We start from the raw sequence: 25,177 nt of genomic DNA, 5'->3' as shown, positions 1-25,177 counted from the left end.
CATGTGCCAGAGTCCAACCACCAGCCTGTTCAGTAAGCAGGGTCACCTCAAGAGGCGTAAAGGCTAAGCACAGACTGCAGTCACGTCTTTCTCGTGCTGGTGGTTCTGTCCAGTGTCTGTTGCTGGCTGTGGGCATCTTTGTAGGGATGGCCTTCAGAAAAGAGTTTCTATTTCCAAACCAAGTGCTTTTGCATTACTAAGTATAAAATAAGAAGTATTTTGCACTCCAGAAAGTATACTTATTTTTTTAAAATAATTTGTTGTTGTAGATGAATATAATATCTTCATTTTATTTATTTTTATGTGGTGCTAAGGATCAAACCCAGTGCCTCATTCTTGCTAGGCAAGCACTCTACTACTGAGCCACAACCCCAGCCCTGAGTTGGTTTTTTAAGAAGTCTAATGAGGTTATTAATACCAGAAGCTTAAGTTAAGTGCGTTGATCATATGATTTTTTAAAATATTTTTCAATTGTAGTTGGACACAATACCTTTATTTTATTTGTTTATTTATTTTTATGTGATGCTGAGGACTGAACCCAGGGTCTTGCACATGCTAGGCGAGCGTTCTACCGCTGAGCTGCAACCCCACCCAATATGATATTTTTTAAAGAATAAAATTTTAATTGTGACAGTTTAAAACCTCCTTTAGTCCACTGAGAATGTAAGTTAATGTTCTTCTTTATTGGGGGGGGGGGAGGAAAAGGGCTTTTCTACCACGCGGCCTGCGCAGTGGTTTCATTAATGAGGTTCTGGCATTAAGTTAGTTAGAAGAGATCAAAATAAAACACACAGACAGTACCTTATTTTATATTGCTAGGTCCGAGACGGCTCGCCTCCCTGGCTCCCGCCTCCAGCCGCCCAGCAGGGCAGCAAGGATTACTCTGGGCTAGCAGGAGAGAGAGAGAGCGAACACGCCGGGGAGTAGCCTTTTATTTGGGGGGACAAGAGATTCAGGGGAGAATTCCATCCAATGAAGGTTGAGGGGGGGCTGTACTCCAAGGTCAGGGTCAGTGATTGGGTCTCCAGGGTCAGTGGTCACGCACACCCCCACACGGATGGGCTCTCTCATCAGGAAAGGGTCGGGATACAGCCAGAGTGCCTCAGGCCCTTAACGGGAGTCACCCAATCACGTGGCAGAATGGCTCCCCACAGGCTTTCATCATTTTGGGATTCCACAGAGTGCATCTCACTACCACTGTGACATTCCTCGTTGCTGGCTGCCTTCACCTCCCTCAGCAGAAGGAATGGCTAGTCATCTGGGAAATTTCAATAATATTGGCTGATTTTACATAATGTAACCAATAAACAGAACCTATGTTAGAAATACTGCTCTTAGTTCAGACACATGCGGCTTGGGAGGCAACGAGCTTCAAAGCTTAGGGAGGCAACCCTGCTGCTGCTGGAGGTCTGCTGTGTTTCAGGGGAGACTTCCTAAGTTACTTTAAATGATTCCTTACAAAACACCAATTCAGTGTTGTTATCTCCATTCTATAAATGAAAAACACTCCCAGGCAAGATAAGTGACTATCTTAAAGTCTCAAAAGTAAGTGTCAGAGCCAGATTCAATCCCCAAACTCTGAAATGACAGCTGCCTTCCTTTCACAGAAGAACCATCCTGATGAGGATGGGGTGGAAATGGGAGAGGTAAGGGAAAATAACAATGAAAAGTATTTAAATGAGAGGGACTTTGCAATTCAACGTTTTATGAACTGAAGAATATCAAAATCTTAACTCTAGTACAGAGATCTAAAAGGAAAAATAACAAATTTAAAGGGACAAAAGGAAGGTTTTTCTCCAACTACCTTTGCCAAACTGTCTTGACACTTTGCCAATGACTCATGTGATTTGACAGGCAAGGAAAGGCTGGTATGAGGCAGGAAGGGGTCACAATACAACGTCACTGTGTAAAATGTGGCCACCACTGGATTTTGCACCAACCTGTACCATGCCATCTATCACACTGCTAAAATAACAAGTATGCACAGTTATCATCCCAATAGAGTGACAAGCTTACAGGTAGGATCTGCACTGCATCATATTCATCCTCATAAGCCCTGAACTCAACACAGTGGCTGGTGTAAAGAATATATTCAATAAATGTTGATTGGTTGGTAAACTGGATGAAAAAGAATCCAAATGGACTGCTTTCCACTCAAGTGTATCTTGACTATTATAATGCAGCAAATTGAATGTTCAATAAATTATCTTTATAAATGGGTATGTATCCTTCTCACATCATTTTGTTTGTTTGCTTACAGTGCTGGGAATCGAACCCAGGGAGGGCCTCATGCATACTAGGCAAGTTCTCTCCCACCCAGCTGCATTCTCAGCTCATATCATTTCTTTTTTATGGCGGGGGGTGCCGAGGATTGAACCCAGGGGTGCTTTACCACTGAGTCATATTCCCAGCCCTTGTAATTTTATTTAGAGACAGGGTCTCACTGAATTGCTTACGACCTCACTAACTCGCTGAGGCTGGCTTTGAACTTAGGATCCTCCTGCCTCAGCCTCTTGGGCCACTGGGATTATGGGCACATACCACCATGCCTGGCTCACATCACTTCTTCTAGCATCAAAATGCATGTCCTTTCAGATGACAGACACATGAACAAACATCATAAAATTCAAGTCTGCTCTGTGGCTACAAGGAAACATCAGAGACACTACAGCAAAATCAGATGTTCAAATGATAAAAGTTCATGTTAAGTAGAGAAAGCAACAGAGATGCATCCCAAATCAGATAAATGGAAACCCAGCACAAATCAGGGTCAGGTAGCATCAAGCCTTTGAATAACTGATTCATCACTGTGGGTACAAGAAAAATTTTTTACTGATTTTTCTTTTTTTTTTTTTTAAAGAGAGAGTGAGAGAGGAGAGAGAGAGAGAGAGAGAGAGAGAGAGAGAGAGAGAGAGAGAGAATTTTTAATATTTATTTTTTAGTTCTCGGCGGACACAACATCTTTGTTGGTATGTGGTGCTGAGGATCGAACCCGGGCCGCACGCATGCCAGGCGAGCGCGCTACCGCTTGAGCCACATCCCCAGCCCCCTGATTTTCAATCAATTTTTAAATCAATCTGACTACAGAATAATTTATATACAACAAAACATACCAGGGCTGGGGGTATAGCTCAGTGGTAAAGCTAGCATGAACAAGGCTTTCAGTTTAATACCCAGGGAAGAAAGAAAAGAAAGGGCCAAGGGAGAGGAAGAGAAAGGAAGAAAGAAAGGCATCCATTTTATGAACAGTATGATGAATTTCAACGTATGCACCACCATGTGAAGATATGGGTATGTCCATCCTGCCCTATGAAGCCAGGTGGCTCCTTCGCCCTGCTCCAAGCAACCACTGATCTTTTTTGTGTCAAGACATCTCCCTTTTTGTTTGCTTTTGTTTGTGAGTCCTGGGGATGGAACCCAGGCCCAGAAAGTGCTTTGCTAATGAGCTGCATCCCGGAAGGCTGCAGGCTCCTTTCGCCATTTTCTCTGCACCAGAGCCACATGTGATTACTGGTTCATTCACCTCTTAAGTCTCTTTTTATCTTTGAGACTTTCCCTTATGATTTATTTGTTGAAATAACTGGGTTAAGGATCCCACGGTTTGGAATTTACTGATTGCCTCTTTGTCCCTTGCATCCCCTATAAACTCAGGATGTATTTTAGTCAGCAAGACAACTTTACAATGGTACTGTGTACACCTATCAGGAGACATGTATGCTGTCCCATATTTATTTTTCTTTCTCACTTTTTGAAAAATACTATATTTTTTTCCTCAACTAACTAAAAATAAAGGTATTTATTATGCTATATTAGGACCAATTAACCTAGAAAAGTATAATGGGACACCAATCCCTGTTTAAAAGACTCATTCTGCAGGATGGTATCCCTACAAAAGGACAAGTACCCCTAAATCACTGTCTGAAACACAGCTGGCTCTCTGTATCCAAGGGTTTTGCCCTTGGATGCACTGGGCACCTAGGGACTAAGCAAACATCTGGAAGACTGGGCACAATGGTGCACACCTGTAAATCCCAGTGACTTGGGGGCGGGGGCAGAGGGACTGAGACAGGAGGTTTGCAAGTTCAAGGCCAGCCCCAGCAAATTATTGATACTCTGTCTCAAAAGATAAAAAATAAAAAGGGCTGGGAATGTGGCTCAGTGGTTAAGCATCCCTGGGTTCAATCTTCAGTATCCAAAAAAAAAAAAATTTTTTTTTTTAATTTGGAAAAAAAAATCTGACCAAGGTGTGGTGGCAAAGCCTATAATCTCAGCAACTCAATTCTGAGGCAAGAGGATTGCAAGTTCAAGGTCAGCTAGGCAATTTAACAAGACCTTGACTCAAATTTAAAAAATAAATAAAAAGGGCTGGTGATATGGCTTGGTGGTAGAGCGCCTCTGGGTTCATTTCCCAGTGTGTGTGTCAGCAGGGGCAGCGGGGGCGGGGGAGGGGGCAGTATACAGGAGAATGTGCACAGGCTATATGCAAACACTATACCATTTTATATGAGGTAATTGAGCATCTGGGGATTATGATATCTGGGGGGGTCCTGAAAGCAACCCCACGATCTCCCACAGACACAAAGGGACAACTGGACTTCGCTGGTTCTGTTCATTATATTACACCGTCACTTTTGTGAAGTTATATGTAGAACATACACTGACATTCTCATCTTTTTGTGCTCGTCATGGCTCCCTAACCATATTTTTAGTCACTGAGAGAGGAAACTCAGTCTTACACTCCTACTCCACCCCTCCCACAAATGCCCTGCACACGACAACTTGCAGGAATGATGCATTCCCTGCTGAGGAGAGGCCCTGTTCCATCCTTGGTGCAGTCAGACCAGGCCCTTCTCCAGGCACCAACCAGGGAACAACAGAGGCGGCAGCAGGAGAAAGAGGAGTGGATGGACCAGTGGAAGGCTCAGCACTCAAAACCCCAGCCATTCAGAAAACTTGCTGAGCCAAGTGCATCTCTATAGCCTCTCCTTTCCTTTGGGGAGGCATGTGCCTCTGAACACACAGTCTTTGAGAAAAAGGGCTATTGTCATTGCACAGACAGAACCAAAGGGTGTGGTGAGGTGATGTTCCTGTTCTCTGGCAGGACAAGTCCCTGCTTGACAAGAGCCAAGTAATCACTTTACCAGTTAAGGTAAAGAAACAACCTGTGACCTTTGGGATGGGGAAGGAGGGAAAAGTGGTTTCCATCTCTACTCACCACAGGCCCATGAATAGGAGAGGTGCATGTACTATCACCAAGGAAGTCAGCAGCAGGAGCGGGGCTCCTCTTCCTTCTGATGAGGCACTCGGCACCTGGGGACTGGGCTATACAAACAGCTCTGGGGCCCTGGGGTGCCAATTACCTCCCACTCATCTCTGTGCTTGGCTGGTTCTTTACTGCCTCCAGAAATAAAATTTAAAACATGGTATTTATTATGTTAATAATCACTACCTGGTAAACAGAAGTTCTAGAAGCACACCCCCTCTGTTCACCCACAAACAGCATACCCCTCCACGCAAAGGCTATAGCTTCTCTCTTGTTCCTTACCTCCCAGGACAAGCACAAATTAAATTAAGAATTCTCAAAATTCCCAATGGTATCAAAAGCATTTAAAGTCACTGGGTCAAAGATTCATTTTTGTAGCAGACAACCACAAAGGATTTCAGTGTTATATACAGTGGAAATGATTGAAAGAATTCTAAATATGGATAGACCAGTAATTGAAACTGCTTTCCAATGACTGATGTGTTCTTTTCAGTTCAATATCTACCTTTAAGTCAGCTCCAATTAAAGAAAGTAAGACCCAGCTTTCTGGTTCCACTGGGATATACCTGTCCAGGGATCACTGGTCTGCAGTTGTGAATCTCCCATGACAAACCCAGGCATGCTTCAGAGCAAGGAAACACCTGACTACTGGGAGTCAAGGGAAAAGCAAAGGCCACAACCAGGCCAGCTCACTCAGGTCTGGGGCATTCTCCAAGGGCAACCCCCTGCCTGTCCTCTAACCAGTGGCAATGGTGTGCAACTATGAGACCACTACTGACAGAAAACAGAAAGCAAGACGAGGAACAGAATCCCCTGGAAAACACAAAAACTATCACACAAAGTGGACCACAGGAAAAGAGCAAACACCTCAAATGAGTATTAAAGCTGCCCAAACATTTTGAGCAGCAGAAATTTTCATCTATTACTTAGATACCTAAACTATCCTTGTTTTCCACCTCATTTTGCCCACATAGCCAGTTATATATTGATTAGCATAAGAGTCAGGCAAAAGACACACATGGAAACTCTCCTAAAATATAGGACTAATGTATATTTTCAATCACTTTTAACTATTTAAAGTGACTTAAATCTCTGATCCTGGAAAATCATTCTGAATCCAGAATATCTTCAAAAGAGGATGAAGTGGCTGGGCATGGTAGTACATGCCTATAATTCCAGCAACTCAAGGGGCTGAGACAGAAGGATCTCAAGTTCAATGCCAGCCTCAGCAACTGAGCGAAGCCCTAAGCAATTCAGTGATACCCTGTCTCAAAAAGGCTTGGGGGACTGGGTTGTGGGTCACTGGTAGAGCACTTGCCTAGCATGTATGAGGTACTGGGTTCCGCATATAAATAAATAAATAAAATAAAGGTTCATTAACATCTTTAAAAAAGGGGAAAAAAAGGCTGGGAATATAGCTCAGTGGTTAAGCACTCCAGGTTCAATCCCCAGTACAAGGGGAGAAAAAAGTAAGGGGGGAAGGGGGAAAGGAGAGGGAGCAGGGGGAGGGGAAGAAGATCGAATAAAGTTACTTTTTTTTAATTGATTTATTTTTTAAATACACGACAGTGGAATGTATTACAATTCTTATTATACATATAGAGCACAATTTTTCATATCTTTGTATAAATTATGTTCACGCCAATTCATGTCTTTATACATGTACTTGGGTTTTTTTTGTATAAATTCTTATTACACACATATACCACAATTTTTCATGTCTCTGTTTGTATATAAAGTAGGTTGACACCCAATTCATGTCTTCATACATGTACTTTGGATAATGATGTCCATCACATTCCACCTCCTTGCTAATCCCCTGCCCCCTCCCTTTCCCTCCCTCCCCTCTTCCTTATCTAGAATTCATTTATTCATCCCATGTTCCCCCTCCCTAACCCATTAGGAGTCAGCCTCCTTATATCAGAGAAAACATTCGGCATTTGTTTTGTTGGGATTGGCTAATTTCATTTAGCATTATCTTCTCCAATGCCATCCATTTACCTGCAAATGCCTTGATTTTTGGAATAAAATTACTTCTAAGATTCCTTTTATTTATTTAGTTTATATTTTCTTTGCTATGGGATCACACCCCATTAAACATCAAACTAGTGTCTCAAAATATTTCAAATATTAGAATTTCATTATAGCAAATGATGCTAAAAATATAATTTTAATCGAAATAAGATTTGGTGTGTATGTTGATGAAATGATGCTGTATTTAAAAAAAAATCATTTATGGGACTAGGGGTGCAGCTCAGTAGTAGAATGCATGCTTACGAGCACATGTAAGGTCCTAGGTTCTATCCCCAGGGCAATAATAATGATGATAATAACAACAACAGTAACTTATCGTACACCAGTGTTCATCTGCAGTATTATTCACAGCAGTCAAAAGGTGGAAACCATCCAAAAGTCCACCAACAGAGACACACAGAAAGGAACAGTTTCTGTTCCTTGGTTGGATGAGCTGGTGTCTATCTGATGCACTCACAATCACAACAGACTCCCCAATATCATGGGGATCCAGCCAGAACAAACCTGTACTGAGGATGACAGTGCAGAAAGAAGAAGTGAACTTGGGTCCTCAATGTCTCTGCTCAATTAACCAGCACTAATGTCACCCTGCCCAAGGCTTACCTGAAATACTAGGTATTCTGTGTATAGTCACAAGCTAGTTTCTGTTTCTAGAAAGTAAAAAGACTATAACTGACCACACTGACTGTCCAAAAAGCTGGACACGCCACTGTGCAGCAAGGAAAGGCAGAGCCTCAGCTCCCTATCTAAAATAAGCAAGCAAACTAAAGGCAATCAAACTGCCCTCTTGTCACTGAAACTGGACAAAGGCTTAGGACAGCTAAAGAACAGGCTGAGAAAAAGTGCAAGTAGATTCATTTGCATATTTAGCAATTCACTAAATCCACTCAGAAACCATGTGGAATGAACTGATCACACTTCATTTCAGAAGTCTCAAGTCAGCAGACCACTGTAACAGTCTTCATGCTCACAACACCCTGAGGTGGACACGAGGCTCTCATTTTACAAACAAGAAAACTGAAGCACAGAGCAGCCACGTCACACCCAAAGCAGGCCTGTCATGCACTGATCTCCACCTGGACACTCCCTTCTTCACCTGGCTGTCCCCCCCCACACCCTTCAGCTGCAACTTCAACACATCACCACCTTAAGAAAGGGACATCTCTGATGTGTCTCCTGTTAGTGCTACTACTCTCTGCTCCAGGGCAGCACATGGACACTATTTCCAAAGCTGGGCAAAATGCCTGCCCTTAAGAAGCTCCAAGTCTCACGGAGAGACAGCAAGTAAGCAATTCCTTACAATGCAAGGTGGGAAGGAGAGAGGGGCACAGGATTCCAGGGAGGCTTGGGGCTGGGGGTGAGGGAAGACTTCCTGGAAATGTCCCTTGGACAGGGCTCTGAAGGCTAAGTTAGGGGAAAAGAAGGCAAGAAGAAAGCTGTTTTAAACAGAGAGAGCACAGGCATATGTACAGAGGGTAAGAAGGCCCTGAAACTTTAGGAGGACTGCTATTAGATCACAATAGCTGGAGCCCGAGAGCAAAAAATGAAGCTTGAGAGACAGAAGTCTCTGTTCTATACCCAAAGGAAGCAATACACTGTGCAGACCTCAAATAACCTACCCACAATGAAAATAATGGAAGCCCTTACTATGCATCTGGCATCACATTCAGTACTGGATGATTTCACCTTCACAATGACCCTCAGTATTATTATTCCCATGAGAAACCAAAAGGCCAAGATGACAGACAGCTAGGGGGGATAGTAGGGGATAGGAAAGGTAGCAGAATACAACAGTCACTAATATGCCATTATGTAAAAATGTGAATATGTAACAGATGTGATTCTGCAATCTGTATTTGGGGTGAAAATGGGAGTTCAAAACCCAATTTGAGTCAAATGTATGAAAGATGATATATCATGAGCTATGTAATGTTTTAAATAATCAATAAAAAATAAATAAATAAATAAATAAAAATAAAAAAACCCACAGCTGTATTAATGACTCCAAAGCCCATATTCTTAACTATAATCTATACATGTCTATCTTACTCTGCATCAATCTGATTTTACATAGTTTCACGTAATTCAAATAATTATGTTCATTCTACTAGGAAGGCTAGATATTTAAAGGGGCCCCATCTTTTTCACTAAGCAAGTCATAAACACAGGTGTTTCATAAATGAGTTTGCATAAAATGAAGTATACAATTAGTGTTTAGTAGATTTTCATAAATGAAGATCAGGACTGGGGTTATAGCTTGGTGGTAGAGCATTTGCCTCACATGCGTGAGATGCTAGGTTTGGTCCTCAGCATGAAATAAAGAAGGAAAGAAGGAAGGAAAGAAAGAAGGAAAGAAGGAAGGAAAGAAGGAAGGAAGGAAGGAAGGAAGGAAGGAAGGAAGGAAGGAAGGAAGGAAGGAAGGAAGGAAGGAAGAAAGGAAGGAAGGAAGGGTCCATCTACAACTAAAAAAAATTTTTTTTTTAAATGAAGATCAATAGTGCTGTGCTGTGGCTCAGTGGTAGAGTGCTTTTCTAGCATATGTGAGGCATTGGGTTCGATTCTCAGTACCACATTAAAAAAAATAAAGATATTGTGTCTATCTATAACTAAAAAAAAATTTTAAACGAAGATCAATGGAAAATCATTCAAAAACAAAAAGTCTTTTGTTTTGCTGCACTCCTAAAAGCAAGCTGGGTCACCAACACCTCTGCTAAGGCCTCCTAAGAAAACCCAGCCAGGATTCTCACTCCTACTGAGACTGCTCAACAGGGCCTGATCTGATGCAGAAACATGGCCTCAAGGTGTGCCACCCGGGGTTTGCTGCCAAGGATGTAGACCAAGGCAGGGATGCTCCTTCAATAGATTATCCAAGACATCCACCCAAGGAAAGAAACCACACCAGTTCTTTGTATATAAAATAAAAAATTTAAAAATTTTTCTAAAAAATGCAGTGTCTTTACTGATGCTAACACTGCTCCTAGAAGCATGTTTCCACTAAACTATCAACACTATGCTAAGCAAACATTAGGACTTCTCTGTCTTGTCAAAACTAACCTTCCAAGGCAGAATTAAAATTATTAAAGAGCTCAATCAATTATTTGAAACAGGTGGAGAGGATAGAAAGTAGTCAATACAGAAGGGAGATGACATGACAAATGGAACCTCTCCTCCTCACCATCATTCTTTGAGCATGTAAAATGATACTATGACTAAATATGTTCACAGCACAAGACATTCTCTCCACCCCTGAATCTGAGTTAAAACAGGAGCTAGAAGTTCCCAGCTACTAAAGGTCTTGGTTCAAATTACTCAGTGTTTAGGAAGCCAGTTATCAGCAAACACATTAACATAAAATGCAAACATATTAATGCACAATGATGGGCTATTAATCACACATTAAACTACTGGGACACCCTTTACTTTTTAAAAAGTCTTACAATACAAAGGAAGGGTTTACAATCATAATAATTTTCACAGTTACATTAAACACCTATTAGGAGGCTCCAGTGTCACTTAGTGGCAGAGTGCTTACCTAGCATGCACAAGGCTGAATTCTGTCTGCAGCAACTCCAAGAAAAACAGGCACCCAGCAATGCCAGCAGATTTAAAAACATGATCTTATTTTATTTTTATAAGGTCGATGTTATAGCCATGTTTTCTGATGAGCTAACAGAGGCTCAGAGAGTTTAAATAAGCTATTTAAGGTCATCAGAGTACAAAATAACAGAGCCAGATCACCCTAAACACCTGCCATGATGCTCTAAAAGCTTCCTAGAGATGATCTAGCAAATTCACCCAACAACCCACCATCTACAGAGAACCGCAGAGAAGCTAAAGGATGGTTCTAAGGTCCTTCTGCCAAGTTCAGACATACCCCAAAAGGGATCTCATAATTCTTGCTCTTCAGGCAAACATTTTGGGGTCATCCTGACTCAGGTACCCTCTTTTTTTGATGAGTATTAAAATGTTTCCCATAATCAAACTGAAAACAGAAAATAAGAATGAGGTCAAAGACAGTTACTACATGAAGGTGTATGTGTACTGTTACTGTGCTTTGATGGGAGAGAGGGAGGGAAGGAGGGGGGGGGGAAGGAGAGAGAGAGAGAGAGGGAAGTTTCAGATATTTCTAATTCACTACTTGCAACCAGTTAAGGGAAGAGGACCAGGATGTCATGCATTCTTCTTGACAGAATACCACCACTTCAAGTCTTCCGCATTTTTAGTAGGGCATTAAAAAGCATTAAAGCAGGAGTTGGCAAACTTTTTCTACAAAATGTCTGAATATTTTAGGCTTTATGGGCAGTAAGGTCTCTGATGAAGCTCAACTTACTACTTGTAGGGAGAAAGCAGCCACAGACTATCCACAGAGGGATGAGAATGGCTGTGTTATAATCAAGTTAGAACATACAAATTTGAATTTCACATAATTTTCACATGTCACAAAATATTATTCTTTGGCTCTTTTTTAAATTCTTAGAAAGGTATGCCTTACAGACTATCCAGCAGCAGGTGGTGGGCTAGAAAGTCCACCTGCGTTGAACAACTAAGTGCTGTGATAAGAAGAGAACAAAGAAAAGACAGTGAGCACAGCCATTCTCAATCTCAACCCTTCTCAACTGGTTTGGTGCACAGGTAAAGGAGATGTCCCCCTGTGGTAATTTCAGTGACAACCTGGGCCTATCTCTATCCTAGTCCTAACCATAACATATTGTGGCTAATTGTTCAACTGTCTACAGCTCCCCACTAAGAAGGGCAAACAATGTTTTATTTCTTCAAAAAAAAAGAAAAGAAAAAAATACTTTGGGGCTGGGGATGCAGCTCAGTGGGAGGGTCCTTACCTAGCATAAGTAAGGCCCTGGGTTTGTGCTAAATGAATCTTTAGCACCACACAACAACAACAACAACAAAAATTCTTAACATTTTTATACAGACATTAGCATCAGCTCAAGGTCTTCATACTGGTTCAGCAGCATACAATGAAGGAGTTAAATCAGTGGCTCATCCACTTTTTGCATCTGTTAACAACCTGTTGTTTCTACAGGATAAACATACAGCAACACCTGACTATGCTCCTTACTATAATCCTTTAAGACCAGGTTTCCAACTGACTTGTTCAGACTAACCTGGATGGGAATGATTCAAGTACAAATTTAAGATGGCCACAGAGTCACCAAAAAGGCTCCACGGTACGTGAGAATTGTGCAGAACACAAATGGAAAAGCTGACCACAACACCAGTCTCAAAGTGAGTGATGACTTCAAATAATTAAAGAAAACTTAAAAGCCACAATTACCATATATAATATTAAAATCTACACAGAAAAGCACCACATCACTATAATATAAAGCATAAAAGAGGATATAGACACCTCTTAATCACATTGGTGGTGGGGGGGGTGGAGTAAACTCCCATGCAGGGTCCTTAACCTTTTGTATGCCAAAGTCCCTTGGGTACCCCTTCACAAAAAATTTTTTTTTAGTTGTAGATGGACACAAAACCTTTCTCTCTCTCTCTCTCTCTCTCTCTCTCTCTCTCTCTCTCTCTCTCTCTTTCTCTCTCTCTTTCTTTCTTTTTATGTGGTGCTGAGGATTGAACCCAGTGCCTCATACATGCAAGCACTCTGTCACTGAGTCACAATCACAGCCCCACAGATTTTTTTTTTATTATTAGTTCTAATCAGTTATACATGACAGTAGAAAGCGCTTCGATTCATTGTACACAAATGGAGCAGAATTTTTCATTTCTCTGGTTGTACATGAGTCACACCATTCGTGCAATCATACATGAGCCTAGGGTAATGATGTGCATCTCATTCCACCATCTTTCCTACTCCCATGCCCCCTACCCCTCTCCCTTTTCTCCATCCAAAGTTCCTCCACTCATCCCATGCCCCCCTCAACAGACATTTTTGAATGCACAAAATAAAACGTGTAATGTAAAAAGGGAAACCAGCTGCAATAATACCTAAGCCACATGATGACTCTCAACACTTCCTGTCTTCCTTCCTGCTTTGTTTTTCCTGCACAGCACAAGTCACTAATACTTTAAACTGTCCTGTATTCATGTTGTCTCAGTACGTCTCCTTAGCTTAAATCTCTGTGCCATGAGAGCAGACATTCAAATATTTTGTTTACCACTCTATTCCCAAAACTTAGAAAATGCCTGGGATATAACAGATGTTCAGTAAGTATTTGTTGAATTATTGAATGAACTTTCTGTCTCCTAAGAGCTTTACTCTAATCAAAGGTAGTTCTACTAGGATCTGTCATCCTTAAGAAAGATAATATGCAATACTTTATACTGACAAATTCCTTGGAGGAAAATGGAACCGTTTCCATTTATCCACAAAATCCATAGAATCTCATTCATCCACAAATGAAAGTTACTATCTAATAACTGAGGACAAAGAAATGATGTGAAATGCCTCAAGGTTAGTCAATAGACAGAGTCGATATCCCAAGCCCCTGCTCATCAACTCTGCCCCACACTTTCTCCTTTGCCCTATCCCGCTTGCTGCTTTGCCCCCACGAAGATATCTAATTGCGCACATACAGAGAAGCAGCCACTGGATCTGGGCAAACACAATCCTGATAGATGGCTACACACTCCTTTGCAACATGGTTCTAGGGTTTCCAACACCTTGCCAAGCAATTCTTAAGAAGAGGAAATGGCTTTCTTTTAAAATCCACCTTAATCACAATAAATTAAAAAGTTAACAAGAATTTATACCCTCACACATGACAGGCAGCCTATATTGTTTAAGAGGAAGAAAGCTTAAAGCCAGGAAAATTAATACTCCCAGAAAATGTAGTACTTTCTACTGACAGCAACGCCCTCACACCGAGGTACACTGACGATCGGAAAAGCAAGTCAAATGCCAAAAACAGAAGAGAGGAAGGAAGGTAAGGGTAACATTGAGGTCAGTCAATGTGAAAGCAAACCAGGTCTGACGGTTTCATAACTAAGACGCAGTCAAAACCTAATAAAAGGCCACTCTGGAGTGGCTAAAGCGGTGTCAGCCTGCCCCCACTCCACCATCTGTAACAGTAGAAAGGCACTGACAGCCCGGGCTTTGGAGAGACCCCAATCCCTCTACAGAAATACAGCTTTCCAATTCTGCTTCAGCACCACAATCGTTCACATCCGTGCATCTCCATGAATACAGGGCAAGAGGATGAAGAAACACCTTTAGTCTTTAATATTTTGAACACAAATGAATCAGCAACAGATATAGAGGCTGCCAAAAAGTTCCACATCAATGAGTGTCCTAACAGGATTTCAAATTTAAAAAGGGGGAGAAAGAGGGCTGGGGATGTGGCTCAAGCGGTAACGCGCTGGCCTGGCATGCCCGGGGTGGGTTCGATCCTCAGCACCACATAAAAATAAAATAAAGATGTTGTGTCCACCGAAAACTAAAAATTAAAAAATAAAAAAAATAAAATAAAATAAAAAAGGGGGAGAAAGAAACAACATTTTCCCCATATGCTTGACTCCAGCTCCAGGGGAAAATGCTCATCTAGAGTGTTGACTACAACCAACTGGTGATTCTGAATGCTACCACCAGAGGCCATGTCTCTAACTCCAGACCACAGATGTATGCTTCCTTTGAATTAAGCAGGTACAATCTGTAAAACAATTTTGTAACAAATTGTACATTTTAGTGTAATTATACATTTTAGTAAGTCTTAACAAATTCATACCCGGTATAGTCACCACCAATTTCAAGATACAGAATACTTCCATAGCCCTAGACGTTTTCTTGTATTCCATCCCAGGCCCTGGTGAGCACTTTCGTGTCCACGTAGACTAAATGTGCAGTTCCTAGTTTCCACAGGAGTGAAATCACAGTCAGGCTCTTGTGCCAGCCCTCCCTTCAGGTAGCACAAGGTTTCAAGGTTCATTCATGCCAAGCTGTGTATTGGTTTTTCCTTTCTTCCAAGTCCAAGTAACACCTGTACTGCATGGACCACCATCTGTCTATTCATCCATGTGCTGATGGACATTTGGGTGGATTCCAATTTGGGATTATCATGAACAGATCAGCTGTGATTGTGCAAAGTACCAGAGGTTTTTGATAACTTTCATTCCCTAACTGGGTGCTGCCCGTATAGTCATGTGTGGCAAAACAACACTGGTCAAGAAAGGACTGCCTATATGTCAGTGGTCCCATAGGATCATACTGCCTACCAACCCTGGAGCCAGTCACCTTAGCTGGTCTAAGTACACTCTGATATTCAAAAACTGACAAAATCACTAAGGACACAGTTCTCAGAACACGTCCCCATCACTAAGTGTTGTGAGACTACACTCTTAGGTGACCACAACTCCAACTCTTTTGGTGGCCCTGGGCACAAGGGGAAAAGCAATTATTTATTCAATAAACACTTTAAAAGGGTCTACTATATGCCAGGAACTGCTCAGGCACTGGGGATATGGTAATAAACAGAGAAATCCCTCTCCTATAAAATTTACATTCTTTTTAGGGGGAGGTGCACAAACAAAAATAAATGAAGATCATGATCATGTTAGATGTGGTATGTAATTTTAAAAAGTTCAAAACGAAAGAACAAGAAAGTGACTAGTGGCACATGTGTCTAATTTAGAAACCATGGTCAGGCAAGGCCTGTCTGAACCAAGATCTGAATGACATGAAGCCAACAGCTTCTGAGAAGTAGGCTTCCAGGCAGAGGACACTGCAACAGACCCAGAGAGCCCAGAGAGACTGGACTTCTATTCAAGGTGCAGAAAATGGGCATGGGGTAGAAAAGGAAAGAACAAAGCTGCGGGGTAAGAAAGGGGCTGGAGAGGAAGGCAGAGGCCTGCTCAAACAAAATCTTATCGATCATGATAAGAATTTGGGTTTTTTGGGAGGGAATTAAGCAGGAGAGTGAAATCAGACCTGCATTTCTACAAGATAGCTCAATGGGCTGTGCAGAGAGGTATAGAGAGGGTAGAAGCAGATAAGGCAGGGGCACCCACCTAAAGTAGGTGAAATGGGGCGGCCTGGGCTACAAGAACAAAGGGAACATGAAAGGGTAGTTTAGAACCCACAGGTCTTGCCAATGGAGTGAGTATGGCAGGTATAAAAGAAAAGACTAGGAGAATTCCTAGGTTTGAGGCTTGGGCAATGTTATGATTTAGATGTGAGATGCCCCTCAGAGGCTCACATGTGAGACAATGCAAGAAGGTTTAGAGGTGAAATGATTAGATTATGAGAACCTTAACCCAATCAGTGGATCAATCCCGATAGGACGTAAGTGAGTGGTAACTGGGGGAGTGCCTTTGGAGTATATATTGTATTCTTGTTGAGCAGAGCTCTCTCTGCTTCCTGATGTGATGTTCCTGGCCACTTCCCTCCACCAAACCCGCCATGATGTGCTGCCTTACCTCAGGTTTCTGAGGAATGGACTAAGACCTCTGAAAATATAAGTCCCAAATAAACTTTTACTCCTCTAATTACTTTTGTCAAATCTGACCCAAAAAAAAAAAAAACTGACTAAAACAGGCAACCAAGCAACTGAGGAGGAGACAATGGGAGTTTTAGAGCAGTGAAGAGAATCAAGAATCAATCTATTCAAGTCCTGCTAAGTCTGTGAGACTAAGTTCATATCCAAATACAGATGTCAAACAGGCTGGAGAGTGAATCTGGAGTTAAGAGGAAGTCAGCACTGGATAAAGCACTAGGTAACCGTAACCCAAGGCTGAAAGGAAAACTGACACACAATCTGGCTCCTAGAAGTAGTGCACATGAACTCTAACAGCACTCCAGGCTGACAGCATGTCATAATACACACGTTAATCTTACTTAAGAGTTGGGGGGATGGGTGGGAGAATGAATTTTATTTGAATATACACATTTAAAGAGTAAAATGCTAATATTCACACAATTTTTCAAGATTAAACATAAGATGTCAAAAAAAGTTTGTCTTTATAAGAGGCAGTGTTTAGACTATATTACTCCTAGTAATGTATTTCTATTTCTCTCTTGAAGAATTTGAGAAAATAAAGCATTGGAGGAGTATCAGAGTACACAAATATTTAACATGCAGATCAGATGACTGTGCCAACAGCTGTAGGCATTACAAAAAGGCAGGCCAAAGTGATGGTCAAGTTCATGGATTTGCAAATGGACCTCAGAATCAACAACCCTCTCAGGGTTACTTTGAGGATTCAAGAGTAAGTTCCATACACTGAAGCACAGTCCCCAATTAATCCTGATCCCCAGGTATTTCAGCTCTCCAGGGTCTCACTCTTTAGTGAGAACTCCAAGACATAAATCTACAGGGAACTAAAACTGCATGCTGCATTTTTAATATGCAATGTGCAACGTGACTGGTAGGCTTGGTCAGGAGAGCACTAATATTTGAACTAAGAAGACTGTACACTGAAATAGAAAGGCTTTTAGCTTTTGTTTCTTTCTAGTTTTACTTAAAGGGAAATAAAGAAGGAAAAAAAGGTGAAAACAATGTGGAAAGGAAGAGAACAAAGATTAGCAGAGAATTTGAAAACTTCTGCTTGTTGGTTCTTTAAAAAAAAAAAAAAACTTTATTGAGGTAATTCATATGCAAACCAATGCATTCACTAAAAGTCAGGGGCTGGGGCTGTAGCTCCATGGTAGAGTGCTTGCCTAGCATGTGTGAGGCACTGGGTTTGATTCTCAGCACCATATATAAATGAAAAAATAATATAAAAGTCCATCTACAACTAAAAAAATTTTTAAATAAAGTAGACAATTCAATCATTTTTAGTGCATTCACAGAGTTGTATAACCATCATCACAAGCCATTTTAGAACATTTTCATCATGCCAAAGAGAAATCCCATTAGCTAGCAGTCACTCCCTATTTCCCCTCCACCCTACCAGCTGCTGACCACTACTAATCTGCCTTCTGTGTCTATGGCTTTGCCTCCTCTAAACATGTCATACAAATAAAGTCACTCAATATGTGTATGGCTTCCTTCATTCGGCAAATACTTTCAATGTTCATCCATGCTATGGTATGTATCAATCCTTCATTCCCTTTTACTGCCAGATGATTTTCTACCGTATGAATGCACACATTTCATCTGCCTATCCATCAGCTGATGGAATCTGGGCTGTTCCCACTTTTCAGATACTATGAATAATGCTACTATGAACATTCATGTAGAAGTGTTGTGTGGACGTGTTTCTACTTCTGTTAGGCAAATACCTAGGAACAGAACTGCTGGGTCTTAGGATTCAAATTTGATAAATCTTTTGAGGAACCACCAGACTGTTTTCCAAAGCAGCTGCCCCACTTTACCTTCCCATCAACACCTGCTTTTTTTATCTATTGTATCATGCCAGATGTAACACATCTGCTCATGTGCTTACATTTCGCCAACCTAGTAGGTAGGAAGTGGCATCTCATTGTGGTTTTTCACCTGCATCCCCATATGCTAATGATATTCAGCATGTTTTCATGTGCTTAGCTCACTTTCTTTGGAAATGTCTATTCAGATCTATCAGTTCTTAAAAGCACAATAACATAAGTACTTGTGTTACATTGCTGAATACCTTATGAAATCACTCACTATGTGCCATCTCATTTACTCCTCATCACAGCACCATGAAGTACAAACTGTTATCTCCATTTTACCAGGAAGAAAACAGAGATGTCATATACCTTAATGAAGACTACGCAGCTGGAGTATTGAAGCGTAGCTGTCCATTTGGCGTAAAATTCCTGCTCCTCCACTGGGTCCTGCTGTGCCTGATGGCAGCAGAGGCAGTGGTACCTAGAGCTTTGTAGGAAAGCTGCTACAGACAGCACTGATGGCCAAGGAAGAGTGGGCTGAACTGAATCCTGAAGGCAGCTGGAGTCTCAAACTCTCAAAGTCCATTTTAGTCAAATGATTTTTAAAGTCTCTTAAACCAATTCAATGACAGTTTGGGAGAAGACCAAATAACCTGAACATATTCAGTAGTGGTTTCTGACTGAACCATGAATACATCATATCCTCTGTTCATCTAAAGAACATCCTTACCAATTAAATGAATCAGAGCCAAACTGCTAAACTCTTCCTGGAGGCGTCAGATTATCGTCACTGTCTGCCTTGGTTGACTGAACCTTCCAGCCACTCCAGGCAGCTCCCAATAAGCACTCTGACTTCAAAGTCTCTGAACAACTGAAGTTGCTACTGCTTCTCACACTTTGCAATTATTTAATAATTCTTAAATCTGTGATAGAGTCTGGAGGAAAAAGTAGGCTTGCAGAAGACAGCAGAATACAGGCTAGAAAAAGAGAACATGGTTCCTTTATTTGCTCTTTGAAAGCACTGAAAAGTTTCATGGGACAAAGCAGATACAAAAATCAAAACTATGGGGGCTGGGGATGTGGCTCAAGCGGTAGCGCACTCGCCTGGCATGCGGGCGGCCCGGGTTCGATCCTCAGCACCACATACCAATAAAGATGTTGTGTCCGCCGAGAACTAAAAAAATAAATATTAAAAATTCTCTCTCTCCTCTCTCACTCTCTCTTTAAAAAAAAAAATCAAAACTATGGTACTTAGGTGGAATGAGGACAAAAGGTGCTCAATATCAGGAAGTGCATCCATGTGCTGAGGACAGTGTACATGCAAAGGAGAGCTATAAGACCAAGTGAAGCTTTCTGCCAACTCCTCCACCCTCTCTGAGTAATTCAGGGTAAGACTTCTGCATCACATATCCCTTCTCCCTGTGCAATGCAGAATAAACTACACTTGCCTTTTAACTATGTCAGCCAAATAATTTTGATTCATGCTCCAGAAGAGAAATAGTCATGAACTATCATCCCCAAAAAGAAAATTTGTATTTCATACAATACAATTGTCTAAGATAGAATTATCTTGCATTAAGACTGTCCCTTTAGAGCTCTGTCAGGGAGCCACTGGCTGCATGTGGTTACTGAGCATTAAAAAAAGTGGCTAGTGGACTGAGAAACTACATTTCAAAATTTTATTTAATTTTAGTGAACTTAATCTTGAAGTTTTTAAATATACTGAAGTTATTATTAAAATTAATTTCACCTGTTCCTTTTCCTTTTTAAATAATGCTATTAAAAATTGAAAGTCTCCATGACCATGGAACTGCACACTTTTAATGGGTGAACTGCACAGTATGAATCACACCACAATAAATTTTTTTTTAAGATTTATTTTTTTTAATTAGACACAATACCTTTATTTTATTTATTTTTATGTGGTGCTGCGGATCGAACCCAGGGCCACGTGCTTGCTAGGCAAGCGCTCTACCGCTGAGCCACAACCCCAGCCCAATAAAACTTAAAAAAAATAAAAATAAACATGTGGCTCACCTTGAATTTCTATTTGTCAGCATCATTTGAGATTTTCTCCATTTCTGAAGTTACAATGAGTCAGTCACAATAATAATGACAAAGGGGAAAACACATTTATTTCCTATCTATATAACTGTCTTTGTGATAGACCTATTTATAAAATAGCAGGTAAGATGGGGATGTGGCTCAAGCGGTAGCGTGCTCGCCTAGCATGCGAAGGGCGCTGGGTTCGATCCTTAGCACCACATAAAAATAAAATAAAGATGTTGTGTCCACCAAAAACTAAAAACTAAATATTAAAAAAAAAAAACACAGCAGGTAAAACTCAGAAAGAGTCTACTGGAGAAATTAACTTCAGCAATTGAAATTCAAAGGTCTCAGAGCACAAGAAGTTATTCCACATAAGGATGGAAAAGAAAAACAGAGTAAGGTCACACAAACACACACACACACACACACACACACCCCAGAAAACAAAAATTCAATCTGTTAAGGTCAGGGCAACTGTCAAGTGGACCAAGACAGTTATGCAAGAATGAACAACTAAGTAAGCACCCTATCTGAGCTGGATGGAAGGATGGATGAATGCACAAGCAAACTTGGAATAGAAAGTAAAGAGTAAGAGCAAAGAAAAAAGATTTTAAAAATTTCTTTTAAAAGTCTCTACTATATTGGGTTGGGGATGTGGCTCAAGTGGTAGCGCGCTTGCCTAGCATGCATGAGGCACTGGGTTCGATTCTCAGCACCACATAAAAATAAAATAAAGATATTGTATCCACCTAAAACTAAAAAATAAATATTAAAAAAGTCTCTACTATACAATTACAAACACTATTAAAATGTGTCAACTTACAAGGTGGGTCACCTATCTGGGAAGTTTATAACCCAAGGATAAGAAACATTGTAGACAAATACTTAGGAAAGAACTTGCAGAAGTGAGAAGGATAAGAGAGTGTCCACAGACTCCAAGTCTGTTCTGGAGCATGCTGTGAAGTCAAGACATGCCATTAATACCAGGAGGCATCTGTAAGATGTCCATGTCTGGTAAACAGGGTCATGGAGTACTAAGGCATGCATGGAGCATTTTTTCATTCATTCGAGACTATGGGTCACCAATGAGACTCCTCCATGCTGTTAAGAGACATCAATTGCACTCTCATAAACATGACCACCACAGGCAGGAAAACCAGACAGGGTTAAAGCAAATGGCAACCAAGACAAACTTAATGACATCTGTTATCCCCTTGGGGAAGAAAAAGGAAATTTTGCCTTATTATGTAAGAAATTCTCTGGAGTCATAACTTATAAAATTACTTGTGCCTTTTACATAGTGTAAGAAATAGAAAGTCTGGTGGTCCATTTTTAGAACATAATATTTGCCTTATTTGAGAAGTAAGATCCAATCATGACCGTCTCAACTGAGATTCGATCGTAGCCCTTCCTTTTGCCATCCCCAATTTTAACATTAGCCAATCACATAGACTATAACCCCAAACTCCTCCTATCAGAGCATGGGGCAGTGCTGCATTAGGGATAAAAACAGGCAGACTGCCTGCCCAAGTGTGCTTGCTTGCTGAATTTTCTCTGATAGCATGCCCTTCTGCAGAAGTAAAGTTTGCCTTGCGGAGCTACTTCCAAGCACGTTTGTTTCCTTGTGGTACTCTGGTATTTCTAACAATAGTAAGAACTTCACGAAATGCTGCATTAGTAATTGCAATTTCATGAACAGAGTGCTTGTGCTGGCTGACAATCTCCCTTATCACTTATTGATGGAAAATGGTAGGCTCTGCCAGGAACAGCTTTCACTTAGCACCAGGAACTACTGTGCAGAAAGCTAGATGAGGAGAGAGACTGAAGGTTCAGCTGAACCCTTTAAGGTAAAGGAATCAGGAAAAAAAAAATCAACAGCTTTCAATAAAATGTGAAGACAACACTGGTGGTTGAAATGACATAATAAAATGTTAAGGCAAAGATTGGGGAGGGGGACTGAGTACCACGGAAGAGCAAGACAGGTGAAGACCCAGGAAGAGTCTGAGGTTAGTCGCAGGCTCTCCTTCTTGTGACTATGTGCATGAAGACGTGACTCATCTGCTACTGTGTGGTCAATTACAGACCACAAGAATCTGCATGGCCTTCTCAAGGAAACTTCCTCATCACAGACAGCTCCTCCATAGCTCTCACCTCCAGTCTCTGACACCGTTTACCTGTCTCTTCTACTGGGCCGTGAGCCTCATGATGGCTGGGTCCAAGATAGCCCATGCATCTGGCTGGGAATGTGGCACATAGTTGATTTTCAATAAATTCTAGTTGAAAAAGTGAATGAAGGTCATCATCCCAACTATGTGAGACATCTTACCTGGAGCCTAAAGTTATTTGTTTCAGTCAAAGAAACAGCAATTTTAGGAAATGAACTGTATCCCCCCAAAACTCATGTGAAGCCCTAACCCCCAATGTGACAATATCTGAAGACAGGGCCTTGAGGAGGTAGTTAAGGATAAATGAGGTCCTAAGGTAGACCTGATCTGATAGGCTGGTGTCCCTACAACCAGAAGGAATGCCAAAGCTTGCTTTCTCTTATTCTCTCTCTCTCCCCCTGTTTCTGTTTTCCCCTACCTGCATGTACACAGAGGAAAAGAGCAAAGGCCACATGAGGACACAGCAGGAAGGCAGCCATCTTCAAGTTAGGAAGAGCAGCCTCACCACGAACCCACCCTACTGGCCCTGATCTTGGCTTTCAGTCTCCAGAACTGGTAGAAAACAAATGTCTGTTGCTTAAGCCTCCTGTTCTACAGTCTTTTGTTATAGCAGCCAGGTTAGAAAAACAAGATTCAAACTAGCAAGTGGGTATCATCTTGGTCCTGTTTACAGCTGTCACATGTACAAGAGAGAGCAGGGTATGAGATAGTACCACAGGAAAGGTGAGCACTGGCTCTCTGAAGGTAGAAGTGTGCTTCTCCTAAGTAGGTAGGTTAGGATACGGTCACGCAAGCACAGATTCAGGAGTTTGCGGGACCATATAATACGGCATTCTCTACACCAACTACACTACTGCTCTTCATACCTAAAATGTTTCCTTGAAATCTCCATCCTTTCTCAGCTACACCAAGAACTAAGAGAAAACATTTTGTCCTTGCTCATCAGAGGGGGAACAGAGTATGGCTGAAGAGGAAGGGGAGACGTGCATCCCAGCCATCGTATCTACTCAACAAATACCTACCAAGCATTTATTATGTGTTGGACCCCAACCTAACCATTGGGGATATAACAGTGACAAAACCAGCAAGAATCCCAGCCCTCATGGACCTTCCATTCCACTTGGAGGTGGGGGAGATGGTATGCAACACACAAGCTCTATAAGGAAAACTACGGAGCAGGTGAGAAGTTGGAGAGTCTGTGGCGAAGCAGCAGGGAAGCAGGTGAGGGGAGCTCAGAGACCTCATTGGGAAGGCAGCTGGGACCTTGGGAAGGAGCAAGAAAGAACCCTGACTTCTACCCTGCTGGGGCAGTTCAAAGGCTGAGGCCATGACCCATGTCTAAGGTTTCTGAGGATGAGGGGCTTGCCTGTGCAGCAAAGCAGAAATGTGGAAGCAGGAAGTGGCAAGATCAACAAAGGAGTCAATTCACAGAGACTCCTGAGGACCAACAGCAGGACCTGGGTTTTATTCTCATTTAAATGAGAGCAGGTACTTGATCATCTACCATTTGCAACTCTGGGAGGTAATACTGCCTTGGGAAGTAGACTTCTGGAATTGCAGAATTTTCTTTGTGATGCGGAATTCCAGCCCTGCAAGAATGCCCACATATGTCCTAAAAATGTAGTTTGCTAAAAAAACCACAAAGTCCTATTCAATATTTAACTAAAAGGACTGTAAACTTACCATATCCTTAGAAGATATTTAAAGAACAATAATTTTTGAAGCATTTTTAAAAATTTTTTATTTATATTTTTGTGGTGCTGAAGATTGAACCCAGTCCCACATGCTTGCTAGGCAACATTCTACCACTGAGCTACATCCCCAGCCCAAGAACAATGATCTTATACATTGAGGGCTGGGAATGTGGCTCAGGCGGTAGCGCGCTCGCCTGGAATGCGTGTGGCCCGGGTTCGATCCTCAGCACCACATACCAACAAAAATGTTGTGTCCGAACTAAAAAATAAATAAATAAATATTAAAAAAAAAATCTCTCTCACTCTCTCTTAAAAAAAAAATTCTCTCTCTCTCTCTCCTCTCTCTCTCCTCTCTCACTCTCTCTTAAAAAAAAAAAGAAAAATACATTGAGAAACTGAGGTACAAAGAAAAGAGTTATTTACATTTTTTAAAACAGGTTGAATTAAAATGGGAAGAAAACCAAATGACTGCTCCAAATGACTGCATCTGCTAAAAAATGCTGGCTTGTATGGTACCATGAGAAAGACAGCCAGAATGAGAACCTTGGGGCTTTTGTGTAATGTAAGCCTATAAACAAATCAGACTTCAACCAAGGGATGCTCATAGGCACACTTCTTATTGGGAAGTGCATAGTAATTTTATATTGCAGAATGAAGTAAAATGTCTACCCATAATGCTTATCTACCTTTACAA

The 25,177-nt window shown here is 41.4% G+C and overlaps 1 protein-coding gene across 1 annotated transcript in view; it reads right to left on the bottom strand.

The window, feature by feature from the left end:
- The window catches only part of PACS1 (phosphofurin acidic cluster sorting protein 1), a 140,415-nt gene that overhangs the window by 84,423 nt on the left and 30,815 nt on the right, over nucleotides 1–25,177 (bottom strand). The window lies entirely within an intron of this gene.

This window comes from Spermophilus citellus (assembly GCF_964194105.1).
Source record: "Spermophilus citellus genome assembly, chromosome: 2".
Taxonomy (NCBI): domain Eukaryota; kingdom Metazoa; phylum Chordata; class Mammalia; order Rodentia; family Sciuridae; genus Spermophilus; species Spermophilus citellus.
Note: the sequence above shows the minus strand (reverse complement) of the source record. Positions and strands in the feature narration are given on the sequence as shown.